Source organism: Neoarius graeffei, chromosome 20 (assembly GCF_027579695.1).
Source record: "Neoarius graeffei isolate fNeoGra1 chromosome 20, fNeoGra1.pri, whole genome shotgun sequence".
Taxonomy (NCBI): Eukaryota; Metazoa; Chordata; class Actinopteri; order Siluriformes; family Ariidae; genus Neoarius; species Neoarius graeffei.
The window spans coordinates 40,313,996-40,333,445 of NC_083588.1; the positions used below are offsets into that span (position 1 = coordinate 40,313,996).

General features: G+C 44.4%; 1 protein-coding gene across 1 annotated transcript in view; it reads left to right on the forward strand.

Moving 5' to 3' along the window:
* Positions 1–19,450, forward strand: part of ttyh2l (tweety homolog 2, like) — a 180,863-nt gene that overhangs the window by 109,803 nt on the left and 51,610 nt on the right. The window lies entirely within an intron of this gene.

Genomic DNA, 19,450 nt, shown 5'->3' on the forward strand with positions numbered 1-19,450 from the left:
TTTGTTGGTCAGTTGGACTTGAGTTCAAAAGTTCAGTATTTACGAAGAAGCAGCTTACTTTGTATTCTTTGCTGTCAACTGCAAGAGACAATTTCAGAATAAACAAGTGAAAAGACCAATGCAGTGAAATATGAATGAGAAAATGGCAAGTGTTCAAATCAACATCTAATAAGAGTCTGGTACATTGTTCAGTATATTGGTGCATGAATAATTCTAGACATAATTATCACAATCATTGCAAATGTGGCTGAGTTTAACTAACTTCTACCCTCATTATTTGGCATCTTAAAAAATAAGTGCTTGATCCAGCATATCTTTTTTTTCCTTTCCTTTTGAGAACAAACGAGAAGTACATTGTAGACATGGTTTGTTAATGTTGGAGTGGATGAACTCAAGTGGCTGCACAGAGCCCTGACCTCACAGAGCCCTGAACAACTGACTGCACCCCAGGCCCCCTCATCTGAGATCAGTATCTCACTTCACTAATGCTCTTGTGGCTGAATGAGCACAAATCCCCACAGCCATGCACCACAATCTTGTGGAAAGCCTTCCCAGAAGAGTCGAGCTTATTGTAACAGCAAAGGGGACTAAATCTGAAAGGGGATATTCATCAAGCACCATTACAAAACCAGTCACATGGGTCAATTTTTCAAAATTGACTTATTGTGTTTTTATGAAAGGCCATTAAAAAGCTTTCCAATTATGTATAGGTCAAGAAAATGGACCAACGCACCATTAAGATATCGGCATTTGAAGCAGTCATATTTTACTTTTTATGAAAAGTCAGAAATGGAGAAATCTGCTTGTAAAGTTTACTACATAAACTCCTTAGCAGCACATATTAAAAAAAAAAAGATATTAAAATGAAATTTGGGGCACATATTTATTATGGTTTCACAGATGTACATACCACATTTTTTCACTATACCTTTTTAGGAAAATGTTATTAACACATTTACAAAATGTTGATTTTTAAATTCTAAAGTCCTTTGAAAATGTTGTCTGTAGTTCATGAATCGCAACAAAAGAGCCTGCTGCTTTAACCCCTCTGCCATGGTCATGGTCATACCCATGTCCAGACCTGCTTCTGAGGCCACATACACATCCTCGCCCACATCCATTTCCTCAGCTTTGTCCTTCTTGTCCTTTATCTACATGCACCTGTATCTCTTCATCCTCTGACCCATCTGGAGGCAGCACACCTGGTTTAGGGCACATTATGTCCTTGTAGGGCTCAGGAACAAAGAAGGGTGGCGCAGTGGTTAGCACTGTCACCTCACAGCAAGAAGGTTCTGGGTTTGAGCCCAGTGGCCGACGGGGGCCTTTCTGTGTGGAGTTTGCATGTTCTCCCCGTGTCTGCGTGGGTTTCCTCCTGGTGCTCCGGTTTCCCCCACAGTCCAAAGACATGCAGTTGGGTTAACTGGCTACTCTAAATTGTCCATGAGTGTAAATGTGTGTGTGAATGGTTGTTTCCCAAACCCAGAAATGGAAGAGTTGCTGCAGGAAGGGCAGCCGACGTAAAACTATGCTCCAATTAATATGACCTGTGGATCAGTAGGATCCATGTGGCTCCACCTGGTTGGACAAGGGAGAAGATGATGATGAGGGCTCAGGAACAAAGGCTCAGATGGGTTTGTAGAGATACAGTTGCCTAGCTAGTAGAAATCCAGGTGAGGGAAGTGTGACTGGAAGACCACCTGGATCATTTCTTTGGGTACAAAAAGGTGATAACACAGTGTTCCATCAGGCTTGATCGAGTATGAGCAGCTGGAAAAAAGATGAGTTCATTGAGCTCTAGAAACCATCCAACCATCCATTATCTGTAGCTGCTTATCCTGTTCTACAGGGTCGCAGGCAAGCTGGAGCCTATCCCAGCTGACTATGGATGAGAGGCGGGGTACACTGTGGACAAGTCACCAGGTTATTGCAGGGCTGACACAGAGGCAAACAACCATTCACACCTACGGTTAATTTAGAGCCACCAATTAACCTAACCTGCATGTCTTTGGACTGTGGGGGAAACCGGAGCACCTGAAGGAAACCCACACAGACATGGGGAGAACATGTAAACTCCACGCAGAAAGGCCCTTGTCGGCCGCTGGGCTCGAACCCAGGACCTTCTTGCTGTGACGCGACAGTGCTAACCACTACACCACCGTGCCGCCACCTCTAGAAACCAGTACAACAAAATATGTTAGGCCTATTTCATTAAATTACATATAGTCTGTCATGTGCAGCTACTGTAGGCACTCAGCATGACAACCCATGCTTGTCAATTTTAAAATAAAAAGGCATGAAAAAGAACGGCTTATCTCTGTCTCTACACATCAATTACATGTCAGTTCTTTGTCAAAGTCTTGGAACTGAATGTGATTGTAACTTCTCTTCCTGGTTTATGGTTGCTTACTTTATGTGCCTTCAATGCTATGCATTGTCCACACAGTGCATATAAACATAATTATACTGTTATGGGTGGTGAGATGTGGTGAGTAGGATCCACAGAGAGACCAGAGGTTTAAGCTGAGATACATGAAAGGTAGGGTGAACACGTCGCATGGCGAGTGGTAATGCGAGTCTAACAGAACATGGGTTGATTACCTTCTTCATGAGGAAGGGTCCAAGGAACCTGGGTGCTAGCTTGCGAGAGACGGTCCTAAGTGGCAGGTGGCGTGTGGAGAGCATAACTCGTTGACCTACTCGGTAGGTGGGTGCCTTGGAGCAACGTTTGTCGGCCTGCCTCTTGGATGCGAGTGCGGAGCGAATGAGTCTTCTCTGGGCCAATGCCCACATCCTCCTGCAGCGGCATATAAAGAGCTAGGCTGAGGGTACAGCGACCTCCTCCTCTTGGCTGGAGAACAGTGGTGGTTGGTAGCCTAGTGAGCACTGGAATGGAGAGAGACCTGTGGCAGAGGAAGGGAGAGTGTTGTGCATATTCGATCCAGGGTAGGTACCTGCTCCAAGAACTGGCATCCCTGGACGCCATGCACCTGAGTGCAACCTCCAAAGCCTGGTCCGCCCGTTCTGCCTGGCCATTGGTCTGTGGGTGGAAGCCTGAGGAGAGACTACAGGTGGCCCCGATGAGTTTGCAGAAGGCTCTCTAGAACTGTGCAGTGAACTGAGGACCCCGGTCAGAAACAATGTCGGTAGGCAGACCATGTAGGCGGAAAACACGGTGGACGAGTAGTTCTGCAGTCTCTTTGGCTGAGGGGAGCTTGGGCAGAGGAATGAAATGGACGGTCTTAGAAAAACGGTCAATAACAGTGAGGATACATGTGTTGCCACCTAAGTTGGGGAGTCCTGTGACGAAGTCCAGGGTGATGTGAGACCAAGGTCGATGCCGAGTCGGGAGGGGTCTTAGCAAGCCGGCAGGGGGTCGATTGGCTGTCTTGTTCCGGGAGCATGTGTCACAGGCTGCCATGAACTCCTGGACGTCCTCCTTGATGGATGGCCACCAAAAGCGCTGCTGGATGAGTGCTAGGGTTCGGGTGGCTCCCGGATGACAGGCCAGCTTGGAGCCATGACCCCACTGCAGCACCTGGGTTTGCACAGGACAGGGAACAAACAGATGGTTAGGAGGAGTGTTGTTGGGGTTACCTTCACCAGGGTACTACTCCAGGGCCTTCTGCACCAGCATCTCAATCTCGAGAATGGCGGGTCCCACCAGGCAGCGTTGAGGAAGGATGGTCTCGGGCTGCTTGGACTCCTCTTGGTGGGAAGAGAACATCCTGGACAGGGTGTCTGGTTTGCCGTTCTTGGAGCCTGGGCGGTAGGAGAGCGTGAAGTTGAACCAGGAGAAGAAGAGAGACCAACGGGCTTGACGGGAATTCAGGTGTTTAGCGGACTTGAGGTACTCCAGATTCTTATGGTCGGTCCAGACTAGGAAGGGGAGCTCCGATCCCTCGAGCCAGTGCCTCCACTCCTCCAAGGCTAGTTTAACAGCCAATAGTTCTCGGTCACCGATGTCATAATTCCGTTCGGCTGGGGATAGCCGGCGTGAGAAGAAGGAGCATGAGTGGACCTTGTCGTCACTGGCCCTCTGGGATAGTATAGCTCCAACCCCTGACTCGGAAGCGTCGACCTTGACAATAAACTGCTTGGTTGGATCGGGTATGGTCAGAATGGGTGCTGTGGTAAACCTGTGCTTGAGCGTGGAAAAGGCTTTCTCTGCTTCCTCCCCCCACTTGAATTGGGTCTTGGTTGAGGTCAGGGCTGAGAGAGGTCCGGCCACCGTGCTGAAGTTGCGAATGAAGCGCCTGTAGAAGTTGGCGAATCCTAGGAAGCGCTGGAGCTCTTGTCTCGAAGATGGGGTGGGCCAGTCAGTGACTGCCTCCAGCTTGAGAGGGTCCATTTGAATCTTCGCCGGAGCAATGATGAACCCCAGGAATGAGACGGAGCTTTGGTGGAACTCGCTTTTCTCCGCCTTAACGAACAGTTTATTTTCTAGCAGGTGTTGGAGGACCTGCTGGACGTGACCCCGATGTTCCTCCAGGGAGTGAGAGAAAATCAAGATGTCATCCAGGTATACAAAGACAAAGGTGTTAATGAAGTCCCTTAAGACGTCGTTAACTAGCGCCTGGAATACCGCGGGCGCATTGGTCAGGCCGAAAGGGACTACGAGGTACTCATAGTGACCTGTGGTGGTGTTGAAGGCCATCTTCCACTCGTCCCCTTCCCTGATGCTAACTAGGTGATAGGCGTTGCATAAGTCCAGTTTAGTGAACACCTTAGCTCCCTGGAGTAGTTCGAAGGCTGTGGTTATGAGCGGTAGTGGGTAGTGGTTCTTGACCGTGATGGCGTTGAGACCTCGATAGTCAATGCAGGGACGGAGTGACTTGTCCTTTTCGACGAAGAAGAACCCCGCCCCTGCTGGAGAGGAGGAAGGGCGGATGATCCCAGCTGCCAGTGACTCCATGATGTACTTCTCCATGGCCTGTTTGGTTAATGAGAGAGAGTAGAGACGTCCCTTGGGTGGTGCCGTCCCGGGCAGGAGGTCGATCCCGCAATCATAAGGCCTGTGAGGGACACTGCTTGGGTTTTACTAAAAACTGGCTTGAGGTCCAGATATTCCGGAGGCACATGAAAGAGGTCGGGAAACTCATTGGCTGAGGGCTGTGGTGGTTTGGCGGGAGGCAGAGCGGAGTTCAGGCAGGAGGCCAGGCAGGAAGGACTCCAGCCTAAGATGGTCTGATCAGTCCAGTTTAAGTGGGGGTTGTGCTGCATCAACCAGGGTAGTCCAAGAATAACGGGAGTGTGAGGGTTGTTCATGACATGAAGTTGTATCGTTTCAGAGTGATTGCCTGAAATCCTTAGGGTGAGCGGGGTGGTGAGGTGACTGATGGTGGTCAATCCAGTGCCATTGAGTGTCAGGACGGTGAGAGGGACCTTGAGGGCAAGTAACGGGATTCCAAGATCCATGGCGGAGCAGATCAGGTTCCTGTCCGCCCCCGAGGCGATGAGTGCCTGAAGATGGTAATGCCAGTTGTTGTGCATGATGATGATAACGGGGAGCAGCGGTCGGTCAGCAGGGGACTGGTTCCGAGTATTGCCCACCAGGGCCCCTTGATTAACTGGTGGGCTCGTACATTTTAGCGGGCAGGCTTGGCAGATGTGTCCTTGCTGACCGCAGTAGAAGCAGGCCCCCGTGTTCCGTCGGTACAGTCGTTCCTCCGCTGACACCCGTACCCGATCTACCTGCATGGGTTCGACGGACGAGGCGGGAGGTGGGAGAAGTTGAAGCTGAGGTGGCTCTTCTCTCTCCTACGTTGTAGGACCCGAGCGTCGATACGATTGGCAAGGTCCATGAGAGTGGCGAGGTCCGACGGCAGTTCCCGAGATACCATTGCATCCTTGATGACGTCGGACAAGCCATGTAGGAAAGTGTCGACCTGGGCACTCTCGTTCCAGTCACATGACACTGCCAACATCCGGAACTCGATGGCATAGTCTGAGGTAGATCAGGGCCCCTGCCACAGCTCCATGAGCTCCCTAGCCACTTCCTGACTGGACAGAGAGCAGTCGAATGTTCGCCTCATTTCCTCAGAGAAGTCCTTGGGGCTGGAACAAAAGGACGTGTCGGCGTGCCAGACTGCTGTTCCCTGGCCTTGCCGGTGAGGAGCGTGATGACATAAGCTACCCGGGAGCGTTCTCTGGGGAAAGCCATGGGTTGTAGCTCCAAGATCAATGAACACTGAGACAGAAAAGATCTGCAGGTACCTGGTTCCCTGCTGTAGGGCTGAGGCGAAGGAAGTCTCGGTTCATGGGGAGTGGCGGGAGGTGAAGGAGGCGGCTGGGCAGGGGTGGGCAGGGGTAGGCACGGCTTGGGAGTGCTGGAGTTGTGTGGCTAGAAGGTTGAGTGAGTTGGACAGAGTGGCCAGGCTCTGGGTGATCTGTTTGAGCTCCTGTTGGTGGGTCCCAAGGAGGGCTCCTTGCTGCTGCATAGCCATTCTCAGATGGTTCAGTTCCACTGGATCCATGTTGGCCAGAACGTATTTATGGGTGGTGAGATGTGGTGAGTAGGATCCCAGAGCAGAACACAGACCAGTAAATCCAATTATAAAAAAGATTTAATAGGAGTAAAAAATAAACCAAAAATAATCCAGAAAAAGCTAGGGACAAAAAAACAAGGCAGGCAAGGACAAAAAAACGTTAGCATAAAAAATAGTCCAGACAAAAAAATTGAGACAAAAACATAGCACAACAAACATGAAATAAGACAAAAATGTAGTGCAAAAAACTGTGACAAGAAACAGGCAAAACAGAGAGCAAAATCCAAGAAGCCATAATGGCGCAGAGACGACGTGAAAAACCAATGAGACGTTCTGGCAAAGTCCCCTTCTGGGAACGGCATTTTTATACACAGCAGAGGAAACCAGGAAGTGAATGCCGGCAAGATGGAAGTCCCGTCCCGGATCTGGATTAGCGCTGAACTGGGAGATAATAATTCTCCGGAGTTGAAGTCCGGGGCGGAGCATGACATATACAATGTTAGGTTTCTCTAAGACTTTGAAATGTATACTCATACTGATGTAATTTATGGTGATTCCCATCGTGTTTTTGATGCCCCTTGCAATCACGACTTCCACAACACAATATAGAACGATCACAGTAACTGTCAACAAGATATAAATACATGACTCACCTACATTTTAAAACTAGACAGCCTTTCGATTTCATAAGTTCGGTGAAATTTAGTTCCCTCTGAAATTTGGTCATTGTAATATATGTTTATTTCTGTAATATCTCATAAAATATTAGGCCATTCCATGGCTGTGAAGTTATTTAATTTGAGGGGATTCCCTAGCAAATAATGTCCATGAAATCGCTCGCTTTGCGCAGTCAAGTAGACAGAGGAAGTCCGTGTGCGCATGTGCACGCTTACCTTCGGCTTCTTCTTCTTCTTTTAGGTTTTACGGCAGCTGGCATCCAGTGTTGCATTACTGCCATCTACAGGTTTACCTTTGACCGTGCACTGACAGTTCCATCATTCTGTCGCTAAACGAACAGCTGATCACACCGAGGTGCTCGCTGACCACCGATATTTATTAGTTTGGTCCTGCGTCTCCTTTCCTTCGCAACATAATGCCTTTTCTTCTCGGATTTCATGTTTCATTCACATCCTCCATTGTTACCTCGCCCGCGACAGAGTCAGCGGGGCGAGATATTTTAATCAGTGCAGTTTGTTTGTTACTTGCAAAAATTGGAGATTTTTGCAAGTCTGTTGATCTGTCCGTTTGTTTATTGGTGCTCTAGTGTCGTCATTTCTTGACCAATCTTCCCCAAAATGCACAGGACAACTCACGAGGGTCACATAAAGACATCAGTTTTTGGTGGGTCAAGGTCACCAAGGTCAAATCTTGTAAAAATACCTAATCGGCCATAACTTTCATTTCTTTGTGAGTTTCATAAGTATTGTGCTCTGCATGACTTTTCATCTGTTTGTTTGTGTGTCTGTCTAGCAATCTAGCATCTAGACGGTTGCACTGATTGACTTCAGATTTTCAGGGTAGGTGGGCAGTGGTCTGTAGATTACCTGATTAACTTTTGGGGGTAATCGAGTCAAGGTGAAAGTCAAGGCCACCGGAAAGGTCAACTTTTCAGTCAAAATAACATATTTTCCATTATAACTCAAAAACGGTTGCCGATAGACAGATGTTTACTATTATGAGCATATAGGAACTCCCATATGGCATTTCATTTGGCACCATGATATTTGACCTTGAGTGACCTTGAAAGGTCAAACTCAAGGTCACGGATTTTCAGAGGGCTGTAACTTGAAAACGGTTGATGGGAGACAGATATTTAGAATTATCAACTTGTATGTAGGAAGTTAGCCTGGGCCCGCCCATCCTAAGCGTGATGCAACACGAGGGCCTGTTCCGAGCTTAGTCTGGCCAGGCAGGCTATCTACAGCATTTCCAAGCTCCTGAAAAATCGGGAACCAATCAACTTTGAGCATCTCCAACGGCCCTGGGTAGAGGCGTGTTCAAGGCAGTGACGTAGTAGAACTGCGACCGGAAGCCATAGATTGTTTACAGAATCTATGTCGGAAGCATTTCATTCACATCACAAACATGGAGCAGCGGCAAGCCTTTAACACAGTGGTAGATGCTGTATTGAAAGCATTCAACAGGAAGTTCTCATTGAAAATGGAGCAAAGAGCAGCCCTGGAGGTATTTATTGAAAGGAAGGACATTTTCGCCTTGCTCCCGACCGGCTTCGGTAAGAGTTTAATCTACCAGTTAGCCCCGTCGCGTCGCATACGTCAGAGGAAAGAGTGATGTGATTGGTTTAAGCTTCGTCACAGCCTTTTCTGGCTTCAACCAGTAGCAAACTGAGGCATTTCAGGGAGGCGGGTCAACCACGGGCTCTGGGAAACAGTTTGGCTTAATAGCTTGGCCAGACCAAATGCTCGGAGAGCTTTGAAGTCGCGTTAGCCAGGCTAGTAGGAAGTGCCATATGGGCTTTGATTTGGCACCATGATCTTTGACCTTGAATGGCTCTGAAATGTCAAACTCAAGGTCATGGATTTTCATCAGACTACAACCTGACAGCTGATGATTGAGAAATATTACCATTATCAACATATAGGTATAAAATAACTGTTGCCAGGCGAGGTTTGTTTTGCCTGGCAACACTTGTTCTCTCCTGTTTCAAATTTGTATCCCACAATGCCTTGTGTGAACGGGGAAAGCCCACCATGTGATGCATGATGTAATATCTTGTATTGCATCATGGTGAAGCAAGAAAGAATAGTGGAGAATTTAGGGCCACATGGCACTAAATTCATTAATTGTTCTATTTTTAAAAAAAAACCTAATAAAATTGGAAGTCTGTGATTCGGATTCAGTAGCTTTCGGTCCGCTAAACAAAAATAATTTGGTGTCAGGGAAAATTCTTCTTCTGACCTACACCTGAAAAATCTGAAAGGCAGTCCACCTTTAAAGTTTTCTCTTACTAGCATCTTCACCACAAGCTGCAATTTCCATGACAAACTCGAAATCTGTCTTTTTTTGGATCAAAATCATTCTCAAATTCATCTCCGTTGTTATCGATATCAGTTATAATATCCTCTTCCCAGGGTTGTACGAAGAAATCTGCAATTAAATCTCTCAACTTTTAAATATCGTTGAGATTTAAGTTGAAGAGCTTTGTGATATCTCCCGCCATGGTTCATGCACAAATCTATGTTATGCATGATCTATAAGAAGGTGTCTGATTGGCTACACCGCCCCTTCGCATACACAGTTTGCAACACACAGCCAATCAGAAGCCTTCTTATAGATCATGCATAGCAACAAGGAGATTAAATCCCATAATACACATTTTGTTTACACAAAGATGAGTTTGTTTTATACCATTTTATTGGCTACTCATTTGAATTACGTCAAAGCTAGTACTGAATCGAGTGAGTGGGAAATCTCCACTGTATTTTGATACCAGACATGAAGGGTTATCCTCAGAAATACGTGATCACCGGTACTGAAGAGCTTTTTTTTTCTTTTTTTTTTACGAATGTCTACTAGGATTTGATTACCTCATCTCAAAAAAAGTATGTTTTAAAGGTCATAAAGTAAGAATTGATGCAAAATTCTTTCAAACATGAAAGTATAAATATTATACTCTGATATCATGCCAAAATCTAAAATTCGACTATTTTAGCCCACACAATGTATTTCCCCATTTATCTCAAAACTGTGACTTGTGACTTCTGACTGGTTTTGTAATGGAGAGTCAGACATGGATGTGATGTCAGGTGTCCACATACTTTTGGCCAAATAATATAGTGTGATGATAGGTAGAGGTGAAAAATGTTATGTCTGCTATTGCATCAAGTGACAGTCCATGTAAATATTTCTTTTCATTTCTTATGTGTGCTGACAGTTAATTGTGCATAACATTTAATCTAGCCACAAGGTACTAAAATGAGGTCATGAAATTGTAACGTGTTGCAGGACGTAGGCTATTTTATCATACATTAAACTGGCTAGTCAGATTTATTATGCCAGTGATTTTGTTAATTTGATGCACTCATTTGTAAAGAACATCTTGAATTACAGGATAAGATCACCAAGGATTAATTTGCTATTATTACAGCTCCCTTTAAGTAATCGCTTTTCTTAATTTTCTGAGCAATACTGCTTAAAAATTGCTTATGGCATTCCATAGCTTTTGGATGTATTTGCAGCTTAAAACATCAATTTCAGTGTGACATTTAGATTAAACAAATTAATAAAGAGTGGCACACTAGATATTGCACAAGAAAAATCAGCTTTTCTGAAGACACTTCCCCACACAGGGCGGCACGGCGATGTAGTGGTTAGTGCTGTCGCCTCACAGCAAGAAGGTCCGGGTTCAAGCCCCGTGGCCAGCGAGGGCCTTTCTGTGCAGAGTCTGCATGTTCTCCCCGTGTCCACGTGGGTTTCCTCCGGGTGCTCCGGTTTCCCCCACAGTCCAAAGACATGCAGGTTAGGTTAACTGGTGACTCTAAATTGACCGTAGGTGTGAATGTGAGTGTGAATGGTTGTCTGTGTCTATGTGTCAGCCCTGTGATGACCTGGCGACTTGTCCAGGGTGTACCCCGCCTTTCACCCGTAGTCAGCTGGGATAGGCTCCAGCTTGCCTGCGACCCTGTAGAACAGGATAAAGCAGCTACAGATAATGAGATGAGAGATGAGATGAGACTTCCCCACACAACTTTCTGAATAGTGTGGAAGTCCATACTTACATCTGAGATCTGATTACTGATGTACATAGTTTCGGTATTATAAACCCTCACAGCCATGCACATAACTCCACTCTGACTACTGTGTTAAGACTGGGCTGCCAACTCTCACGCAATGAGCGTGAGACACACGCATCTGATTGTCTTCACACGCTCACACGCCATACCTCTGATTTCTCACGCTAGAAAAAAATCTAGTTTATCTGTCTAATCTAGGCTACCCATTGCGTCGCGCCAACCACTTGCGATTGATCAATTACGCCTTGTGCACGGCTAAACAGGCAGAGAGGTGTTCCCTTCTGTACACACTCCCCTATGGTAGGTGGCGCATCTAATGATGCTGCACTCGCCGGAAGTTGGATAATTGCCTACCGTCAATTTAGAGGAAGAGGAGAGAGAAGAAGGTATCCGAGTTGAAGACGGGTGTCTCAGACAGGTTTGTACATATGCACGCCAGTGTGTGGTGTTACTGGCGTAATTATGAACTTGTATAAAGTTTCTTAATCGTTTTAGCCTATAAGTGTTGTGAGAATATTTAATGCCATATCGAGAGCTGTGTACTAGGCATGCTAAATCATTATAGGCCTCCTGCCGTGCCACAGCCTCTATCTTCCCCAACAAGCAGCACGGGAGAGCACCTCCTTAGCACACGGTTATTAAGGCGCATTTTTAGTTTGTTTACTGTATGTTATCATACTTTATGACTTTATTTGAAGCCATACTGGAAATGTTGTAAAATAAAGCAAGTAAGAGATAATATTACAAATGCAAGAAGAGCCATTAGCCACCATACCTATTGTTTATTTACAGGGTATTTATTTTTAATTATTTATGATGTATGTAATTGCTCAGTTAAAGTAAATAAAGCATGGTCACCTGTAATATCAAAGAACTTGAACTTGTGAATAATTAAAAAAAAAGACAGAGAACAATATACTGAGGAGACAGGGTTTCAAAGAGGGCAAGACAGGTAGAGAATATTTGTCAGATAACAGGCCCTGACGAATGCTCTATTACTAATAAGAAACATAGATAAGAAATAAATTAATAAGAAATATATTAATATAGCTTATTTAAGTATGACCAAAATTTTTAAGCCCAACTTTGTGTGCACATTCCCACCTATGGCCAAGGTTCAGCTTTTTGTGTTTCAATACTGTTCAAACTTAATCATTTTAATGTTTCTTGTAGCACATGCACATTTTGCTTACTGTTTAAGCATTTTATTTGTTCTTTTGCTGTTGCTATTTTTCCCCATGCCAATCTTCTGCTGAACCCAGTGGTGGGGAAAGCCCTTAAATGCATAACGAATAGTCAGTGAGGGACAATCTTATTTTTTACAACAGTTATTAAAAACTTAACATTTAGTTTCAATTCAGAAGGTGTTTAGGCTTAGCTGATGAAATATTTTCAAACATGAACTTGCCTTTAAATCTGAAACACGGGTCTATAGGGCTACAGGAACATTGGCAGTCATCTGTAGTTTTCTAGTGTGGGGGCTTTTAAGCCAAAACTTGGTGCTTTGGTTGGCCACAAGCTGAAGGCCTGGCAAGTCAGGGCATGTAAGAATGTAGGTATGGCACAGCAGGCCACTCCAAAAATCCACCAGAATGCAGGAACATCTATTAAATCCAAAATCTCAACCCCTCCATTGTCCATCTCCAGCTGGACGACCCACAAACAAAACACCAGAATGCAGGGGGACAAGTGAATATCAAACTGAATACAAAATTCCCACTTACTGCATGGTGTGCGGAAAAATTTTGCCGTCGACCCCCCAAAAAAAAAATCTCACTCCAAGGAATTTCGAAAAGTTGGCAGCCCTGGTTAAGAGGTGGATTTTAAGAGTGAACAAATCATTTCAGTGTTTTTAATTCACCTTGTGACCAATGGAGCAAAAATTTTAATACGTACTACAGTTTTTGTCTCTCTATGAGGCAGTAGCCACTATGTCATTGAGTTGTAAGAAGTTTCCATGAAATCTACTCCAGGTTGTCCCCCTTTCCTCATCTTCTTTGGCCAGTGGTCTCATGTATGATGCAGATGTGACGTATTTCCGAGTTGTTACAGGAAATTGTCAAAAAGAGTATTGAGACCACTGAGCTCTAGCGCCGGGCCTCTTCCGGGAAATAAGAGTTGCGGTCATGGCGACAACGTGTGCATGTCAGCCTCAGTTCGGAGGTTTCAGTTTCAAAAACTGTAAGAGGTAAGAGTAGAATAATATAAAGTACAGACACTTGGTATATTTTACTTCTGTGATTTTTAAATTGTTCATTTTTGGATTACGCTTCATTTTTGTGGCTACTGCCTCATAGAGTGTGTATATATATATATATATATATATATATATATATATATATATATATATATATATATATGCTATATTTACTGTATGGAAATGGTATCAGAAAACAATTTTATTTATAAGCAGTAGCCACATGTACCCATAGGGTACCTATTTTTTTTCAATTGATAACACACTAAAAAGAGACATAAAGCACTATTATGCAAATTGGCATTCAGAGAGCAAAACTTCAGCTCATTTTTACAAAACTCGAAACATATTTTCTTCTTTCCATCCAATTTGCAACTCACCATGCCACTTTTTGCAATACACTGCACACAGTTCTCTCTGCAAGACACAGGAATCTGACATAAAGTCACTTGTTTGCCATTTCAAAAGACTGACATTCAAAATGCCATACCCATGGACCAATTGGCCGATACACACCATCTGGCCAAGCACCTAATTGCTTAAATATGGACTCATTAATCAGGATGTAAGCACTATAAAGACCAAAAGTGTGTACATTTTTACAACCCCGATTCCAAAAAAGTTGGGACAAAGTACAAATTGTAAATAAGAACGGAATGCAATGATGTGGAAGTTTCAAAATTCCATATTTTATTCAGAATAGAACATAGATGACATATCAAATGTTTAAACTGAGAAAATGTATCATTTAAAGAGAAAAATTAGGTGATTTTAAATTTCATGACAACAACACATCTCAAAAAAGTTGGGACAAGGCCATGTTTACCACTGTGAGACATCCCCTTTTCTCTTTACAACAGTCTGTAAACGTCTGGGGACTGAGGAGACAAGTTGCTCAAGTTTAGGGATAGGAATGTTAACCCATTCTTGTCTAATGTAGGATTCTAGTTGCTCAACTGTCTTAGGTCTTTTTTGTCATATCTTCCGTTTTATGATGCGCCAGATGTTTTCTTTGGGTGAAAGATCTGGACTGCAGGCTGGCCAGTTCAGTACCCGGACCCTTCCTCTACGCAGCCATGATGCTGTAATTGATGCAGTATGTAGTTTGGCATTGTCATGTTGGAAAATGCAAGGTCTTCCCTGAAAGAGACGTCGTCTGGATGGGAGCATATGTTGCTCTAGAACCTGGATATACCTTTCAGCATTGATGGTGTCTTTCCAGATGTGTAAGCTGCCCATGCCACACGCACTAATGCAACCCCATACCATCAGAGATGCAGGCTTCTGAACTGAGCGCTGATAACAACTCGGGTTGTCCTTCTCCTCTTTAGTCCGAATGACAAAGAACTTCAAATTTTGATTCGTCTGACCACAGAACAGTTTTCCACTTTGCCACAGTCCATTTTAAATGAGCCTTGGCCCAGAGAAGACGTCTGCGCTTCTGGATCATGTTTAGAAATGGCTTCTTCTTTGAACTATAGAGTTTTAGCTGGCAACGGCGGATGGCACGGTGAATTGTGTTCACAGATAATGTTCTCTGGAAATATTCCTGAGCCCATTTTGTGATTTCCAATACAGAAGCGTGCCTGTATGTGATGCAGTGCCGTCTAAGGGCCCGAAGATCACGGGCACCCAGTATGGTTTTCCGACCTTGACCCTTACGCACAGAGATTCTTCCAGATTCTCTGAATCTTTTGATGATATTATGCACTGTAGATGATGATATGTTCAAACTCTTTGCAATTTTACACTGTCGAACTCCTTTCTGATATTGCTCCACTATTTGTCGGCGCAGAATTAGGGGGATTGGTGATCCTCTTCCCATCTTTACTTCTGAGAGCCACTGCCACTCCAAGATGCTCTTTTTATACCCAGTCATGTTAATGACCTATTGCCAATTGACCTAATGAGTTGCAATTTGGTCCTCCAGCTGTTCCTTTTTTGTACCCTTAACTTTTCCAGCCTCTTATTGCCCCTGTCCCAACTTTTTTGAGATGTGTTGCTGTCATGAAATTTCAAATGAGCCAATATTTGGCATGAAATTTCAAAATGTCTCACTTTCGACATTTGATATGTTGTCTATGTTATATTGTGAATACAATATCAGTTTTTGAGATTTATAAATTATTGCATTCCATTTTTATTTACAATTTGTACTTTGTCCCAACTTTTTTGTAATCGGTGTTGTACAACACTGGAAGCAGTAGTGAGAGGAAGAGGTCAAGGGAGGGTGAGAGAGGGAGAGGCAGGATGAGGACAAAGAAGGGCACAGCTTTCTGATGAAATCCAGGCAACATTAGATGACCATGTTATCAACCATGGGTTGACAATGAGAGAGGCTGGACAGACGATCCAGCCCAACTTGAGCTGATTTACTGTTGCCTCTGTCATCCAGACATTTAGGCTTGAGCATAACCAAAACTCCATTCACTCTACATAATTCAGGATTCCTCAAATCATATTGTATAAATCAATTATTGTGTGACACTAATTTAGTTCATGAATGGCTGCCATGTCACGCATTCCATAACTGTACAAGAATCCTGCACGGTTTGCTGTGGGGGAAAAAAATATTTAATCTACACTGAATAATTACTCTCTTTTTGGTTTGTTTAACGAATTTAAGAGGCAGCAGTGGACGGGGTCAAACGTTCAGTGAGGCACAGGAAATAAGACTCTGAGAGATTCAAAGCCACATCATAAGAGACAACACATTTTTCAATATCAGGCAAGCCTGTCCACTCACTTCTTCCAGCTTGTCCCACTTATATATGTGGGGTCACTGCCATGTGAACCGTATTGATCCATATGTCATATTAATTGGAGCATAGTTTTACACCGGATACCCTTCCTGCCACAACTCTCCCATTTCCAGGCTTAGGAAACAACTATTCATACCAGTGGACAATTTAGAGTACCCAGTTAACCTAACTGCATGTATTTGGACTGTGGGGGAAACCAGAGCACATGGAGGAAACCCATGCAGACACAGGAAGAACATGCAAACTCCACACAGAAAGGCCCCCACCTGGCCACTGGACTCTAACCCAGAACCTTCTTGCTGTGAGGCAACTCACACACTTGCTCCAGGCAAAACTGTCCACCTTGGCCCATTTCCCCCACCAAAACCAAGTGCACATGAAGCAGCTTTTCAGGGTGCCTTTTGAGAGAAATTCAGAGAGAATCAAAGATCTGAAACATGAATATATGGAAGTAAGAACAAGATTGACTATCGCACACTACATACAGTATAGTATTTTTTCCCAGTGTACTGGACGACACAATATCGACTTATTATTTTGTTTTCAGAGAGTACTAGAAATGGATGCTGATATGATCCCACGTGAGTTTATTTTTTTATCTATGAGGCTGGCTTCAACCTCACAAAGACCAGTAGAAGGGGAAGAAACATCACTGGTCACAGAGCCATTGTAGATGTTCCTGACCAACATGGTGGTGGCAACATTACAATGTGTGCCCCCATCACAATTAATCGTGTCCTCTACCACCATGAAAACCTTAGTCCATACAACACAGACCACATTCTTACATATTTGGACAGACTGCACAACAATGTGATACTGGCAGGCCATATGGATGATCCAGAGCAGTACAGATATGTGGTAGTATGGGACAATGTCAGCATCCATTGTGCAGCCCTGGTCCAAAATTGGTTTGCTGACCACCCACAACTTCTTGCTCAGTACCTCCCAACATACTCTATTTCTCAATCCAGCTGAAAAGTTTTTTCAGCATGGCAGTGGAAGGCGTATGATCATCAACCCTACTGTATGTGCATGGGGCTTTTCTGCAGGCAATGGAAGAGGCATGTGGTGATATTGATGTGGGTGCTGTCCAGGGCTGGATATGACACTCCCGGCACTCCTACCCTTGCTGTCTAGCCAGGGAAAATATTGCATGTGAGGTTGATGAGGTGATGTGGCCACTTCCAGCTACGTGGCTTGAATCAGCCTAAATATTTTTCTTTCTTTCTTTTCTTTTTTTCAATTTCTTCTGTACATTTTCCCCTCAAGTTTTCTGTTCACTGTATTTGATGAAGCATATTTTTTGTTCCTACAACTGTAACATACAACTGAGATGAGACAGAAGGCAAAAAGAGTGGTAGTGAAGGCGAAAGCAGATGCATACCAGGAGTTGTATGAATGACTGGAGACCAAAGAAGGAGAGAAAGACCTGTACAGACTAGCTAGGCAGAGAAACAGGGAAGCGAGGGATGTACAGCAGGTAAGAGTGATGAAAGATGGAAATGGAAATGTGCTGACAAACAAAGAGAGTGTATTAAGAAGGTGGAAAGAGTACTTTGAGGATTTATTAAATGAGGAGAATCCAAGAGAGAAAAGGTCAGATTCATTGGAGACAGTAAAACAGGAAGCAGAGTTGGTTAGTAAGGGTGAGGTGAGGGCAGCCTTGAAAAGAATGAAGACTGGGAAAGCAGTCGGACCAGATGGTATCCCGATTGAGGCTTGGAGATGTTTGGGTGAGACGGCTGTGGAGTTCCTAATGAGATTGTTTAATAAGATCCTAGAGAATGAGAAAATGCCAAATGAATGGAGAGTGTGCTAGTCCCAATATATAAGAATAAGGGAAATGTACAGAGCTGCAGTAATTACAGAGGAATAAAATTGATGAGCCACACCATGAAGCTATGGGAAAGGGTATTGGAGGTGAGATTGAGAAGAGAGGTAGCAAGCTGTGAACAGGAGTACGGGTTTATGCCAAGGAAGAGCACGTCGGATGCAATTTTTGCTTTAAGAATGTTAATGGAGAAGTACAGAGAAGGCCAGAGAAAGTTACATTGTGTGTTTGTAGACCTGGAGAAGGCATACGATAGAGTGCCGAGAGAAGAGTTATGGTATTGTATGAGAAAGAGTGGAGTGAATGAAGAGTGTATTAGAGTGGTGCAAGACATGTATGAGAACAGTGAAACAGCAGTGTGGTGTGCAGTTGGAACAACTGAATGGTTCAAGGTGAAGGTGGGACTCCATCAAGGATCTGCTTTGAGTCCTTTCTTGTTTGCCATAGTGATGGATAGCTTGACGGACAAAGTGAGGCAAGAGTCACCATGGAACATGATGTTTGCGGATGATATTGTGATATGTGGTGAAAGTAGAAAGGAGGTTGAGTTGGGTTTGGAGAGATAGAGGTATGCATTGGAACAAAGAGGAATGAAGGTGAGCAGTACCAAAACAGAATACATGTGCATCAATGAGAATGGGCATGAGAGTGTAGTGAAGATGCAAGGAGTAGACATAAAGAAAGTTAGTGAATTCAAGTACCTGGGGTCAACTGTGCAGGACAATGGGGGCTGCAATAGTGAGGTGAGAAAGAGAGTGCAGGCAGGGTGGAGCAGTTGGAGAAGGATTTCAGGAGTCATCTGTGATAGGAAAGTCCCAGCAAAAGTGAACGGTAGGATGTATAAGACAGTAGTGAGACCAGCTGTGATGTATGGATTGGAGACCGTACCCTTAACGAAGAGACAGGAGGCAAAGTTGGAGGTGGTGGAGTTGAGGATGTTAAGGTTTGTGATGGGAGTCATGAGGTTGGACAGGATAAGGAACGAGTACATCAGAGGGAGAGCACATGTAGACAGCTTGGGAATTAAGCTAAGAGAGATGAGACTGAGATGGTCTGGGCACATCCTGAGAAGAGATGCAGAGCATGTTGGAAGGAGAATGTTGAGGATGGAGCTGCCAGGCACACGAAAACGAGGAAGGCCAAAGAGGAGATACATGGATGTGGTGAGAGAGGACATGAAAGTGGCAGGTGTGGTAGAGAAGGATGCAGAAGACAGGGAGCAATGGAGATGAAAGATCCGCTGTGGCGACCCCTAATCGGGAGCAGCCAAAAGAAGAAGAAGAACTGTAACGTAGAATGTGTTGTGCATTTGCTTGATTTGTTGTGAAGAAAAATGAAAGGTTTTGTTTCAACAGTCTTTGTGTTTCGACATGTTTCTGTTGGTTAGACAAAAATGTGATAATGGATGAAGTGTGTGC